Source organism: Bos taurus, chromosome 6, assembly GCF_002263795.3.
Source record: "Bos taurus isolate L1 Dominette 01449 registration number 42190680 breed Hereford chromosome 6, ARS-UCD2.0, whole genome shotgun sequence".
NCBI classification, from domain to species: domain Eukaryota; kingdom Metazoa; phylum Chordata; class Mammalia; order Artiodactyla; family Bovidae; genus Bos; species Bos taurus.
Window position 1 is genome coordinate 103,307,755 of NC_037333.1, and position 15,279 is coordinate 103,323,033.

General features: G+C 48.1%; 1 protein-coding gene across 1 annotated transcript in view; it reads left to right on the top strand.

Moving 5' to 3' along the window:
* C6H4orf50 (chromosome 6 C4orf50 homolog) overlaps positions 1 to 10,836 on the top strand; it is a 147,689-nt gene extending 136,853 nt beyond the window's left edge. Inside the window, 1 exon segment of the mRNA XM_059887809.1 lies at positions 2,150 to 10,836. The gene's annotated coding sequence lies outside the window, so the exon portion shown is untranslated.
* The last annotated feature ends 4,443 nt before the right edge of the window (positions 10,837 to 15,279 follow it).

Below are 15,279 nucleotides of genomic sequence, written 5' to 3' on the forward strand. Positions count from 1 at the left end.
GCTGGGAATGAAGTGGGAGCCGTTATTATCCATCTCTGGAGACCCTCAATATTAAAAGCCATCTCAGCGAAATAAGTTATGTGAGCAACAGTAGAACTGCAAAGGGATTGCTGCTCTTCGATAGAGTTTTAATGTTTCTAGGGTCCTGCTGCATAAATTGTCCAAATACACACTTATTGGTCTGGCAACACTCAAGAAGACTCTCCTGGCAAACTGAATCTGCCTTGCTGAGTCCTCCGAGCCCATGTTCACTCACACTTCTTGGCCAGAGGACTCTTGTTTATCTCCAAGACACCACTCAAATATCACCGACTCCAGGCAGCCCTCCTCCTTCATCTCCTTCCTTCCTTTTGTCCTTCACTCATTAAGCCCTTATCGCATCCCAGCATTGCACTGGAGCTCCCCAGTTTCCCCTCATGCCAGCATCTGCCATGTGGCAGATGTTCCCATCCTCATCTCCCACGATGCTTCCCCTCACTTCTCTGGTCTCTCCCCGCTGGCTGTCTGTGCGCCCTGCCTCTCTCCACAGGACTTTTGCACAGGCCGTGTCAGTCTTCTGCCTGGAATGCTCCTCCCTGCTCATGTTCCAGCTGTCCCCCATTTAGGTTATTCCTTTCTGGCCCCCTGCAGTTGTCTCACTCTGTCCTCCTTCGTGTCCAGGACATAATATTTCTTTCGCGATTCCTAGGTTACCGTCTGTCTCCTTGAGCACACAAGGACAAGCGCTGTAACCTCAATGCCTAGCACCCAGCCTGACAGAGAGGAGGTGCCTGCTAACTTTGTTGAGTGGGTGAAAGAAGACATCCCTGAGAACCTCAGTCTCTTTCTTCCTTTGGATCAGTCATTTTTAAACTTCTCTTGGTTGCTGGCCCCTTTAAGCATCTCATGAAGGCGACACACCCTCTTTGTACATGAATGCTTCTTCACACGAAACTCCTGTGTTGTTTCAAGGTTCAAAAACCCCCAGATAAGAGAGTGCAGAGAAGAAGAAATCGTCCTATACTGCTGGTGGGAATCTAAGTTGATGTAGCCACTATGGAAGACAGTATGGAGGTTGCTCGGAAAACTAAAAATAGAATTACCACATGATCCAACAATCCCACTCCTGGGCATATACCCAGACAAAATTACAATGTAAAAAGATTCATGCACCCTGAGGTTCATAGAGCACTATTCACAATATCTAGGCACCGAAATAACCTAAACATCCATTGACAGACGAATGAATGAAGGCGATGTGGTACCTATACACAGCCATAAAAAAGAACAAAATAAGCCATTTGCAGCAACATGGATGCAACTAGACATTATCATACTAATTGAAGTCAGGCAGACAGAGAAAGACAAATACCATATGATATCACTTATATGTGGAATCTGAAATATGGCAGAAATGAACCTATCCATGAAACAGAAATAGACTCACAGACACAGATAAAACTTGTGATTGCCAGGGGGGGAGGGAGAGCGAGGGACTGGGAGTTTGGGGTTGGTAGATGCAAACTTACAGATAGAATTGGTAAGCAACAAGGTCCTCCTATATTGCTCAGGGAATTGTATTCAATATACTGTCATAAATCATAATAGAATATGAAATAGAATATATATATGTATAATCAAATCATTCTGTACAGGAGAAATTAACACAACATTCTAAATCAACTATACTTCAATAAAATAGGAAAAAACACCCCAGATGAAGAGAGCATTATTAATTTCAAGCTAAGATTCATTTCTAGAGAGAACAGCTGATGATTTATATATAGATATCATGATTTACATGTGTGTGCCATTGGTAAGTCAGGTCCGACTCTTTTGTGACCCCGTGGACTGCAGTCCGCCAGGCTCCTCTGTCCATGGGGTTTTCCAGGCAAAAATACTGGAGTGGGTTGCCATTTCCTCCTCAAGGGGATCTTCCCAACCCAGAGATCAAACCCACGGCTCCTGTGACTACTGTATTGGCAAGTGGAATCTTTACCACTGTGGTGCCTGGGAAGCCCATCATGATTTAAGCCCAGTTACAAGGAGAGATGACTGTGGGCTTCCCGGCATCTTAAAGTGTTGTGTGTTCAGATGGCTTCATGTAGATGCCATGCAGGTTGGTATGTTCCCTTTAAGAGCTCATCTCCCTGGTTTTTTGTTGTTGCAGGAAAGAAGGCAGCGCAGAGGCAAGTGCATCAAACTGGAAAATATTTACATCGCTCCCAACTGCCCAGTGTAGCAGAGGTGGGCCCATGATTTGAGATCCCTTCGAGGGATCTGAGCTACAAGCCAAACAACCCTCTTCCTATTTCAAGTCACTCTTGAGAACGCCTCTACTCTGTGTAAAACCAACTGGGGGACCAGCGGGATGGCTGATAGCTGTCAGAAGCCTGTGTGTATTGGCACAGGGTGGCAGAAGGTGTCAGGGGCTGGAGTGCCAAGGTCCTGAATGGCATGGCCATTCCTAAGCTGTGTCCCTGAACAGATGACTAACCTTTGAATTTCCACCTCTGCATCTGTTTGAGGGGCCTCATGCCTACTTGACAGTTTTGTTCCAATGACCTAATGAACTAATGGCTGCAAAAGTGCCCCAAACACCACAATGCTTCCCGTGTGATCAGGAATCATAGTTGTTGGTAAAATGCAATTCTGTCTTTTCTCACTCACATACTGACATCTGCTCAGGAGGGCTCTCTGCCATAAAGTACTCATTACCGTTCTATATAGCTGACACCCAAGACTGGTGATGTGGGGCCTGGGAGTGTCACAATGTGAAAGACATCTGAGTAGTCACCTTGGTATTCCAGAGCTTGTGCAGGGCTAGCCTGTGCAAAACACTGTACGTGTGTGAGCACTTTCCTAGGGAGAGGGACCATGGACTTTACTAGATTCTCAAATGAGACTGGGACGCCCAAGGGTGAAGCACCCCTAGTCTAGGGAGAAAGGACTCTACTAAGGAACGCAGAGACCCAACTCTGCCTCTAACTGGCCAGTGATGGGCCTCAGTTCTTCATCTGTGAAATGGGTGTGGACATGAGCCCTCTGGCATCCCTCTCTGCTCAGACCTCTGATGATTCTATAACCCTCCCTGTATCGTGTCCTTCATCAGATGAGGCTCGTCCCGCTGCAGCAAACATCATCTGGGGTCTTACTGTGGGGCAGGCTCTGGCCAGCTGGGAGTTTCTGAACCCAGCCCCCACCTGCTTCCAGAATAAGTAGAGATTTCTTCTTTTCTACACATGAGTCTCTTTGGGCCACTGTGTGCATGAATTTTCCACCTCTCTCAAATAACCAAAGCACCTCCAAAGTGCCCAAAGTACTGGAGCTCTGTTTCTGCTCATCTCACCCAGCAGTTAAAGAGCACTGTGGCCCAGCAGCTGGGCTCAGACCTAGAGGGTCTGCTTCTTCTGTAAAGACTTGCCTGTAAACTGCAGAGCTGGCCATGAGGCCATCTCACTCGGGCAGCTGAGGGGCTAACTGGGATGTCTGAAGTCTTAACACCCTGAGAAAGGCAGCCTGAAAAGCGGGCTGTGCGTGTACAAGCTGGTGAGCTGAGTTCTCTCTTGCCTCTGCTGTGAGGCAGAGGTGGATGGCAAGAAGGCGGCTGGTGGGTGGGGTCTGCCCTCACGTCTGGGACTTCAGCAGGACCAGGGCTGGGCTCACACAAGCCCCACGATACATGGGACAAACCTCAGAGAGTTCCCAGTCCACAGTCCTCAGGCCAGATTTGGTTCACAAGCATATCTTGGTTAGCTTTTGTTTTGTTTTGCTTTGTTTTTTTAATTGTGGTGAAAACATGCATACCATATAATTTACCACCTTCAGTTCAGTTTAGTTCAGTTCAATCGCTCAGTCGTGTCCGACTCTTTGTGACGCCATGAATCGCAGCACGCCAGGTCTCCCTGTCCATCACCAATTCCCGGAGTTCACTCAAACTCACGTCCATCGAGTCGGTGATGCCATCCAGCCATCTCATCCTCTGTCGTCCCCTTCTCCTTCTGCCCCCAATCCCTCCCAGCATCAGGGTCTTTTCCAATGAGTCAACTCTTCGCGTGAGGTGGCCAAAGTACTGGAGTTTCAGCTTCACCATCATTCCTTCCAAAGAACACCCAGGGCTGATCTCCTTCAGAATGGACTGGTTGGATCTCCTTGCAGTCCAAGGGACTCTTAAGAGTCTTCTCCAACACCACAGTTCAAAAGCATCAATTCTTCAGCGCTCAGCTTTCTTCACAGTCCAACTCTCACATCCATACATGACCACAGGAAAAACCATAGCCTTGACTAGACGGACCTTTGTTGGCAAAGTAATGTCTCTGCTTTTGAATATGCTATCTAGGTTGGTCATAACTTTTCTTCCAAGGAGTAAACGTCTTTTAATTTCATGGCTGCAGTCACTGTCTGCAGTCATTTTAGAGCCCCCAAAAATAAAGTCTGACACTGTTTCCACTGTTTCCCCATCTATTTCCCATGAAGTGATGGGACCGGATGCCACCATTTTTAAATACCCAGTTCACTGGCATTAAATGCAGTCACAGCTTGTGCAGCCATCACCCCCGTTCATCTCCAGAATCTTCCATCTTCCCGTATTGAAGCTCTGTCCACACTGACCCCCGTTTCCCCTTCCCCAGACCCTGGAAACCTCCATTCTACTCTCATGTCACTATGACATTGATGACTCTGGGGACCTCATACAAGTGGAATCACACAGAGATTTTTTTCTTTTTGAGACTGGCATATTTCAATTAGCACAAGGTCCTCAAGATTCATCCATGTTGTAGCATGTGTCAGAATTTCCTTCCTTTTTAATACTGAATAATATTCCATTGTGTGGTTGGATCACATTTTGCTGATCCATCCACCTGTCAATGAACATTTGGGTTGCTTCCCTCTCTTGGCTATTGTGAATACTGCCATGAACATTGAGGTATGGAAACCTAGGTTATATCTGTTAATAGGGGAATTAGCAGATGACATTTAAAAGCCAAGAGATTTCTCATAAAAACCTGGATTTCTGGCTTCTCTTGGGAAAAGAGTAGATCTGGCAAGTCAGGGTCTCTAGCTTCCTGGCCACGCTCAGAGCTGAATGAGGCCCGATCATTCATTCCTTGCCCCGCAGACAGGCACATAGCCCGGGGGACCTCAGGCCCCCACTCCCTCCTGGTCTTCTCCTTGCTTCCCGCCTCATACGCCTGGTCTGCCCAGCATCTTCCAGTTATGGATAGAAACACAGAGACCAGAGAGGCACAGTGACCTGGGCCCAGGGTCTCACAGACAGGCTGGTGATGTGACCGTGGTCATCCAGGAAGGCTTGGACTGCATTCTGGTTCCAACTCTGCCACTTGCCTCCCCCCTCACCCCCTCCACCGTAACCTTGACTGTTCTGAGACCAAGATTCTTTTTTGAAGGGAAATGGGAGAGAGGGAACCTTCTCCAACAGCTTCACAGAATCGTTGAGACAGACAGAGAAGGGGATGCATGGTGATTAGAACCTGGGGTCAGGATGTGAGGAGCTTATTACACAGCCCAGGTGAGTCAGGCAGCTCAGAGTTAGAGGTCTGTCTCTTAATCTGCAAAATGGGGAAAGGAGACTAGATTGTTCTGAGAGTTAACCGAGAGGAGGACGGTGAAGCCCCCAGCAGAGGGCTTGGCACGCAGCAGGTGCTTCACACGGGTTCCTCTGGAACAAGTGAGGCTTGTGTTCAGGGCTGCAAATCCCCTTGGCAGCAGGGCACAACCCAGCAAAAGACATGATGTCCTGATGTTGCGGGGACAGCCTGGCTGCAGTCTGATTTCAGAGTCAGCCTGATTTCAGAGGCCACCCTCCACCTTTTACCTTCTGGGGCCTCAGGCAGGTCACCCGTCTCTCTGAGCTGCAGAACCCCGGCTGTCAGATGGGGTGATATCCTAGTCCTTACCAGCACAAGGTGGGTGAGAAAGCTAAGGTGCCTGGCACAGCATTGATGCTCAGTTGAGTTCAGTTGTCTTCCTTCCCTTCCCAAGCAAAAGTCTCCCTCTGAGGTTCAAAAGATGGCATATTTTCCAAATATTTTCAAAACTAAAAGAGGAAAAAATGTAGTTTTCAGCTTTCCACTGGAGGCTCCTGGATCCACGTGTTGTTGGGGTTGAGGTGTGACACTCCCTGCGGTACCTTCCTCCATCCAGCCAGGTCTGGGCTTAGAGAAGACACTGGACAGACCCAGTTCTCACGGGCAGGTTTTGTATCAGTCTGTTGGTTAGTCGGTCGATTACCCCTCGTGACATGCCTCTTCTGAGCTGGTTTTAACGTGAGCGTTCACCCTCCAGGCTCATCTCTGTTGCTGAAAGTGCATTGCCCCAGATGGCATTCTGGTCCTGACATAACCCATCACTGGTCCTTCTACCCTCGATGCTACGTCTTTTACTTCAGTCCTTCCCAGAGATCCCGAGGGAGGCCTCTGAGCCACTTTCGGGCCTGTGAGGCCCTCCTGAGTGGAGCAGTCCATCCTGCTGCACCCAGGAAACCTAAGAGGCCAGGTGCGGCCTCGACAGAGCCCCACCTCTCTACCTTCAGGCTTTGGATGGATGAAATGGGAAGGCAGATGGAAAATGCACTTGTCAACTCTTAAGTTCTGCATGAGTATACTGGATTTGACCTTCACGTCCTGGAGAGACAAGAGACCACCTGCTGCAGGAGAGAGATTAGGGTTTAAAACAGAGTCACTGGGCTGGAGTCTGGGCTCTGCAACCTTTTAGTTTTGAGATCATGGAAAAATCACTTCCTCTCCTCTATTTACTTACTTGTCAAAGGAGCAATAAAATACCTGCCTTAGCGCCTGCTAGGAGTGTTTATAGATACATGGGATGGGAAAGCGCTTTTCAGACTTCGGTGTGGTGCACACGCTTTCATGTCATTAATTCACATCACTGATCCAATGCACATCCATTACGTATCAATACCTGCTGTGTGCCGCTAGGCACAAGGTGATCTGTCTCATGACAGTTTGGAGAAGGTCTCCAGGCTAAGGAAGAAGAGAATTGCTTGTCAGATGGTTGTTCCTGCGCATTCATAGATTGTGATTAGCAACAGCCAGCGAGTTGGCATGGCAACGTTTCCCCGTGAACTGCTAGGCAGTGTTCTTAAAATAGGTCCGCCAGAGGTGTAGCAGCAGTGGAGATACACAGAGGACCGTGTGGTCTGATGGCTCTGCAGACCAAGATGTGCTGGGAGTGATCATGCCTCTGCCCTTCCCAGGCAGGCCAGTGGTGCAGGAACTAAGATAACAGATCCGGAAGCATCCATTGTTAGAGCTAGAGCCTTCAGTATTAACATCTCTGCCTCTCCCCATTTTACAGGTGAGGAAACTGAAGTCCAGAGAGGTTAAGGGACACACTCATAATCACACAGCTGCGTGATGGCAGATGGAACCAAATCTGGTTCTGATATCTTACGCAGGGCTCTCCGGCTGTGCCACGATGCTCCTTCTTCTGATCTGTAATTCTAGATCTGAGTCTGATGCAATTCGTTTTCTAATGATTACAATCCACATGGCATCACTTGTGTGCGTGCTTAATCTCTCAGTCATGTCCGACTCTTTGCGACCCCGTAGACTGTAGCTCGCCAAGCTCCTCTGTCCATGGGGATTCTCCAGGCAAGAATACTGGAGTGGGTTGCCATGCCCTCCTCCAGGGGGTCTTGCCTACCCAGGGATCAGAGCCAGGTCTCCACATTGCAGGTGTATTCTTTACCATCTGAGCCACCAGGCAACGTTTATTTGATCCAAGAATTTCCCCCCATGTTTCTCCCTGGGAAGTCCTGAATCCCAAGATATGAAAACTCACCTACTTCTTAGCTAGGCTGAGATGATTGCAGCTTAAATCCGCCCCTTCCAAAGCCTCCCTACCCTAGTTTCCCATGTGAAAAGGAAGCAGCAAAGCTGATCAAAAGTTTATGAATCATTCTGTGATGAGATTACTGTATGAACTTACTTATCCATCATTGCAGAGGACAGGGAGCCCAAATCCTTTAAAAGATGGATTTCTTTCTGTTTCTGTTACTCAGCGATTTACTGAGTAAACTTTGTAAAAACTTGCGGCTTCTTAACGTTCAGGCAGGTGGGAGCTTCTTTTGAGGGATTCACAGCTTTTCTTTTAATTCCAGGGTGAAATTCCAGGTCTGGAATGAGACACTTCTTGAGAATTCAGTCAACGTCGGAGAATAGGGTGCTAGACTTTTCTGACACATTTGAAACGTTCAGCCCCTTTTTCTGTATTCAGACAGTGCCTTGAAGTGGGAGGGGCTGGGAGTCAGGGGGTGGGTGCAGTGGGAGTCCTGCCACGCCCCCTTCCTAGGCTACCATTGTGCTCTGTAGTGATGATTCTTCGTCTTGGTTGCGTGTTGGACTCACCTGGAGAGCAATTAGAAATACAACACCCAGTTCCTCTCCAGACCACTTAAATCAGGTCATCTTGAGCGGGCCCCAGGCAGGGTCTTTAAAGAGCCCCCCAGTTATTCTAACGAGCAGCCAGGGGGAGAACTCTCAAACTATAGCCTCGCTGTCTCTTTTCATTCTCCCATCCACTGTGTTTATTAAATACCCAGATGCCATTGTGGGTTTCTTTTGTGTCAGACCCATTTTGCTCTTTGCTTAGGAAAAGCATGTATTCTCAGAGGTGACAGGAGGAAAGTTCTCATCTTTGGAATATTTGTATTCCACAAGTTGGCTTGGTAACTTCACCTCCTATGAAATGAAATGCATAGTACACTGTAGCCAACTGTATCTACACTGCAGCAGACCTGGATGCTGAGTTCTTGGTAGCTGGTCATGGCACAGTTACACAAAGTTCCGATTACATGACTGAGTGATCAAACAGGCACATAAAGCAGATTTCTTGGGTAGAGTTACTTGCATCCTAAAATCTTCCAGAAATAGATATTCTAAGTCCAGTGTGATATATAAATTGACCAGTCATGTAAGCAAATAGAAGCAGATTTCTCTTCAGCATTTGCACCAGTGGTCACCTGTGTTCCTACCTGGCTCTGAAATGCATTTTTTGGAAATTCTCTGGTACATTTTCTTTTGAAAAGACCCTGATGCTGGGAAAGATTGAAGGCAGGAGGAGAAGGGGACCACAGAAAATGGGATGGTTGGATGGCATCACCGACTCAATGGACATGAGTCTGAGTAAACTCTGGGGGTTAGTAATGGACAGGGAGGCCTGGCATGCTGCAGTCCATGCGGTCACAAAGAGTTGGACAAGACAGAGTGACTGAACTAAACTGAACTGGTACCTTAAGGAGGCAGAGAAGAAGAAACCTCTGGAGTTTGTGGCTGTATTTAGTCCTCTTTCCTGTTTAATGAGAATTTCTAGAAAAAAGAGTGTATGCCTTGAACCTAAAACTGCTTTTAAAATGTCAGTAGGCTTAGGATGGGAGGACTGGCTTTGCTTTATCCCATTTGATTTTCCCTAAATCCTATTCTGGTTTCAGCAAGCACAGCTCCCATCCAAATCTGATGTCTGCAACTTTGGCATAAATGTATTACACAGAGTCGTAGGAAGACTAATGGGAGAACTGATACCATCAAAATAAGGTTTGCTCTGACAACAATTTTTTTGTCTTTGAAAAACATCATCAGGCGATGCCCAAAGGTAAACTGATGATACCTTTATATGATGGTAGAACAAGGGAAGAGAAAGACAAATGAATGGGCTGAAAACTCAGTATCAACTCTATCAATAGCTTCCTTTTAAAGCAAAAGTAATATGACACAATGTTTGCAAGTATGACATTGAAAGTGATGGGGACAATATATATCTATGCAGTGATGTTATAACTATTAACTATTAGACTTGGCATCAGGACAAGGACACGTTCTGCCTCTCACAAAGGTTGGATTATGGCCCAGAGACACAGAGGTCTATGACTTTGCCACCAACTGGTTGTGCAAGCTTTAACAGAATACTTCGCCTCTTGCAGTCTCAATGTCCTCCACAGAAACATCAAGGAAGGTGTGGGCCTTAATGAGTTAGCACAGGTTTCCTAAAGCATTCAGCACAGATTAGTGCTCTGTGGATGTTGAGAACCTTCCCTCAACATATTGAACCTAACTCAGATGCATTTCAGTGCAGTGGTGGGACATGAACCACCAACCTCAGTTGGGTAACTGAGATGATCTCCCAACGTTCAATGTCGCATAACCAATTTTTGCTGGGGAGGCAGGGAAATGACCTGGGTGTCACTGGCAACGGTGATGAGCACGGCTTGTCAGTTCATTTTGGCAGAACCTCCTCAGTCTTCTCACTCTCCCAGGTTGAATCCTAGGCAGATATCACATAAAAGCTGTGAAGCACAGACAGCATTTTGGAAATTCTGTACTTTCCCAGTGGGTCCCCAACGCACAGGAACTCTACACCTCGTAACTGCATGTATCTAAAAGGACCCCTGTGTTACACATCTCTATTAATCCACACAGGGTCAGAATTTTGGCAGTCCGTGCTCTGCCCCTCCCCTCGGTTTGAAGCACTGGTTCACAGTGGGGTGGTCTGGCAACACAGGCAGACACCCCCCACTTCCTTTTGGATGTTCTGTGGTGGGACCCTCCTTTGGGTCCTGGAGCAGTGGCTGTCCCCAAACTCCCACCTGCAGCGCAATGGACACAGCGATCCATTCTTGGAGATGCCCATCCGATTTCTGACCAGTTGGGTTTTCAAGATTTGTATTGATTGCTCAATCTTGTGTATAGTAGGCTGGCATTTTCTCTTGTTACCAAGATGTATTTTTCTATGTTAGTCAAATGTATAATTTGTGTAATTTTGTACATTAAAATGTATCCTTTTTCACAATTAAAGTTTTCTTTTTTTCCTTTTTGAATTTAACTTGAATTTAACTTACTGCCGGTTCATTACAAAGTGTTGTAGACCCTGACACAAAACAAAAAACAAAGGCACCAAATCCAAGACTCTTGACTTTAGGTGGGGAATAAACTGTTTGGGGCTTCCCAGGTGGCTCAGTGGTAAAGAATCCACCTGTCAGGAGGCGCGGGTTCAATCCATGGGTCAGGAAGATCCCCTGGAGGTGGAAATGGCTACCCACTCCAGTATTCTTGCCTGGAGAATTCCATGGACAGAGGAGCCTGGTGGGCTACAGTTCATAGTTTACTTACTTCACTACTTTTGCTGTAACAAATTGCCATGAACCTAAGAACTTAAAACAATACATGGTTATTATCTTATAGTTATGCATATGAGAAAGCCTAAACGAAACTCACTGGGCTATAAACCAAGGTATTGGCAGAGCTGTGTTCCTTCTGGGGAGGCTAGGGGAGAATTGGCTTCCTTGTCTTTTCTGGATTCTAGAAGCTGCCTGCTTCTTAGGCTTATGTTCTCCTCCTCTGGCTCAAAGCCAGCAGCAGCCCTGCATCTTCACATCTCACTCTGGCTCTTGCACCTGCTTCTGTTGCCACATCTCCTTCTCTGACCCTCCAGCTTCCTTCCATCTTCCACTTATAAGGACCCTTGTGATTGCATGCGGCCAACTCGGATCATTCAGGATAATCTCTCTACCCCAAGATCCTGAACTTTAGCGCATCTGCAAGGTAACTTTTGCCATGTAAGGTTACATACATACAGGTTCTGGGGGTCAGGAGGTGGACGTCTTTGGGAAGGAGGCATTATTCTGCCTCCCACAATCCCCTATGAGCTGATTTGGAGGCTGGAGAAGAAAACAGACATCTTAGAATCAAACAGGCCTGGATTTGAACTGTATCTCCACTTGCTGGCCATATAACTTGAGGGAGCTTTCTTTACTTCTCTAAACCTTTTCTCTTATTTTCAAAATGAGCACAATAATCCATTACTTGCCTCAAAGATTTGCTAAGAGGGTAATTAGGCAGCTAACAATGAACTTCAATTCTATTTTTCTCCATTCTATAACTTATGGGTTTTCTTCAATCCTTTTTTTGGTATATTTACCCAAAAAGTCCCTAATGGGGGATATGCCACAGAGCTGAGTAGTGCCTCCTGTCCTGTGTCCTGTTTGTTCTCTGCCGTCACCTGGAAGGCTTCCTAGCCAAACGGGATGAGCTGGAGGCTTTCCTTCACCAGATGTCACAGTTTAATCCACTCATGAGCACTCCTTCTTAGTCTCTGGACGGCTGAGAGCAGTCAGAGTGCAGGATGGGGAAGGTCACAGTCACCCTCTGGACCAGGTGCAGAGTGCTCAGGTTTTCTGGACTTTCCTCTGTTGGCCTCTGGCAGACATCCCTCCCCTTGGTGTCCCTACAAGCTGGTGGGCACATTTCCTAACTTATCCCCTGGCTTTGTTTCTGCCTCCCTTCCTCTGTTACACTGGCATTACTGGTCTTGAGATGAGGAGATGCTGTGGAAAGCACTCAGACAAACTGAAGTTTAATCCCAGCATGGTCACGTCCCGGAGGTTCACGTGAGCCGTGGGTTTAAGGTTCGTCATCCTCAGCACCCCAGCCTGGAAACAGAGGTGCTAACATCTGCCCAGGGGGCTGTGGAAAGCGGGATGCGATGTCTGGAAATAAACAGTGTGAGCATAGACCCTGACACATGGTGGGTTTTCAATAAAAGTCAGATTCCCCTCCTTTAGAAGACGTAGGAGATGAAGAGGAAAATAAAGTCAGTAACTCAGTGGGCACCCAAGATGTGTGATGGATGAATGTGGAACGATCAGCTGCCCAAGGTTGCATGGAACATAGGATTCAAACTCAAAAATCTAGACTCTCCTACCTATGCCAAGCTCCTGCTTTTCTCTCCCTTCTCCAATGGGAACTTTTCAGCCAGCTTTCTTGCGGGGAGCAGTAAAAGATACTGGTTGAGATACAGATTCTGGGACCAGACTACTGTGTTTCAGTCCAAAGTGGGATCATTCACTAGCTGTGACCCTAGACAAGTTACTTACCTCCCAGAGACTCAGTTTTCTCATTTGAAAAAGATGGCTAAAATGATATGTATCTCAAAGGTCTCTGTGAGCCTTACAAGAGCAATGACATGTAAAATGCCTGCAATGGTCCTTGGCATGTAGCAAACTCTAGGAGTGGGAGTTATTCTTATGTTCTCTAGCTTCTGCACAGAGGACTCTTTCTCTCCTCCCTCCATGTCACTCCCTCCTAGTCTTGACAACCGCCTGGCCCTTTCTCCCAGTGAAAAGGGTTTACTTGGAAAGTAGTGAGGTCTCCATTAGCAGCAGTATTTAAGCAAAGCCAGAGAGACTGTCTCCTTAAGATGTGAGAGCAGATGCACGCACCCAGCATGAGGACTGACCTCAAAAGTTTCATCTAACTCAGATTCTTGAATTCTCTATTTCAATGGGTTTGCTTGTGTTTGTTAATCACACAAAAAGCTAGACTCCTTGAGACCCCCATGGACTATAGCCAGCTAGGCTCTTCTGTCTATGGAATTCTCCAGGCAAGAATTCTGGAGTGGGTTGCTGTTTCCTTCTCTAGGGGATCTACTTGACCCAGGGACAGAACCCAGGTCTCCTTCATTGCAGGCAGATTCTTTACTGTCTGAGCCACCAGGAAAGACCTTTCTAAGGGTTTAGTCACCATGAATAGTTTTGGAGCTTTAGAATAAGTCTCCATGTGGTCTCCAACATGAAATTTCCTTGCTTGGAATGTTCTGAAACAGTATTTCACAGAAACGGGAGCAGGTTTTGTTAAAAATACACTTGCACTGCATCCCGGAGTCTGGGACTCCTAGAACCATGAGGCTGGGTGCTGAAGAGACAGTTCCTAGCCCTGGAAGAGGTGGGGGTGGGGGGTGCAAGAGGAGGCACTCACGCCCCCAGCTGGGTCCCCACCCAGCCCGATATGGCATGTCTGAACTTGCTCGAGGAGTGGGGGTTGGCAGCTGGCAATTCTGCCCATCCAGAAAGAGCAGCTGGGACCACCATGTCCCTGGAGACTCTTAAGACCCTCTGCCTGATAATGATCAGGGAGAAATGAGACAGGGTATCCAGAGAAGGCACATGGCACCTGGCTTTGAAGGGGGTTAGAGGGAAACTGCAGCAGAACGACCCCCGGACCCCATGCCCTTCACCCTGGCCATAGTCAGAGGAAGCCTGGGACTACCAGGCTGCAAATTCCTAGCTCAGCAAGGGTGGGCTGCATCCGGGGTCATGGGAGGTGACCCTGGAATGGGGAATATTTGTGTGGGTGACGACAGGACTGTGTGCAGTGTGTGTGAAATGATCTGTCTCTTTGTGTGTCTTTTTCTGGAGCATGTTGCTATTTAAGCTCCCGACTACCCGTATTTCTGGGGTGGATTTGTGTGTGGGCTCCCTGTCGGGGTTGTGTGTGTTGGAGTCACCTTGTGAGTTAGTCTTTGGTATAAGGGCATGAAAAATCTCTTTGTTGCGGGGTTATTGCAGGAGTCAGCCTCGTGTACATGTGTGAGTCATTGGTTCACACGCAAGAGTGTATTTCTCTTGTCTATTGGCGTGAATGCGGTCCTAGCACATCCCTCCTGCCCTGCGGTTTCATCCTTCCTGGTGTGCAGCCCTGCCCGGTATATGGTGTGTGTGTGTGTTTGTCTCCTTCCTCTGGAGAATGTCAGCTCCCGGAGGGCAGGACTCCATCTATTCTGTTCACGGTGCTGTTGCCAGTGCCCAAAACGTGCTAGGCACCAGAGGGGCACTCAGTATAATAGCACTGAGTGAATGGATGCCGTATCCAATGTGTGAGCATCTCTCTGGTTGTGCAATCAATCTCGGTGTGATGCTGTCTATGCGCTGGGTTGGGTGACTGAGAATTTCTGGCTTGTGTGTATGTGTGTGTGTGTATGTGTGTGTGATTGACTAGGAATATATACAAGCTTGTATGTGTATGCAAAATTACCAATGATGTGCATGAAAGAGACTAAGTGTGTCTGGGGAGCGTGTGTGTAACCGACTCTCGTGTGCGCCGGCATGCTTGTGCATCTCTCACGTGTTTGTATGGCGTAATTGTCTACTGTGCTAATACCAACCTGCGTGTGCTTGGCAGTGTGTGCGTGCCCGAGGTTCGCACCCCTCGCTCTCCTCGCGCCCTGCGCTCGGCCTGGGGGCGGGGAGTGGGGGTGCGGCGAGGGCACTGCGGTTGGGCTGCCCGCCCTCGGCGCTGCGGCGAGGGCACGTCACGGTCCCTCCACGCCCTCGCCGCGGTCCCCGCCTCTCGGTCCTTTGTAGCCGGCCGCGGTGCTCTTCGACAGTCGCCCGGAGGCCCCGCCCCGGCCCCGCCCCGGCCCCGCCCCGGCTCGCACCCCGGCCCGCCCCTGCCCGGGCCGCAGTCGCGCCTGGGCAGCCGCGGGCCCGCA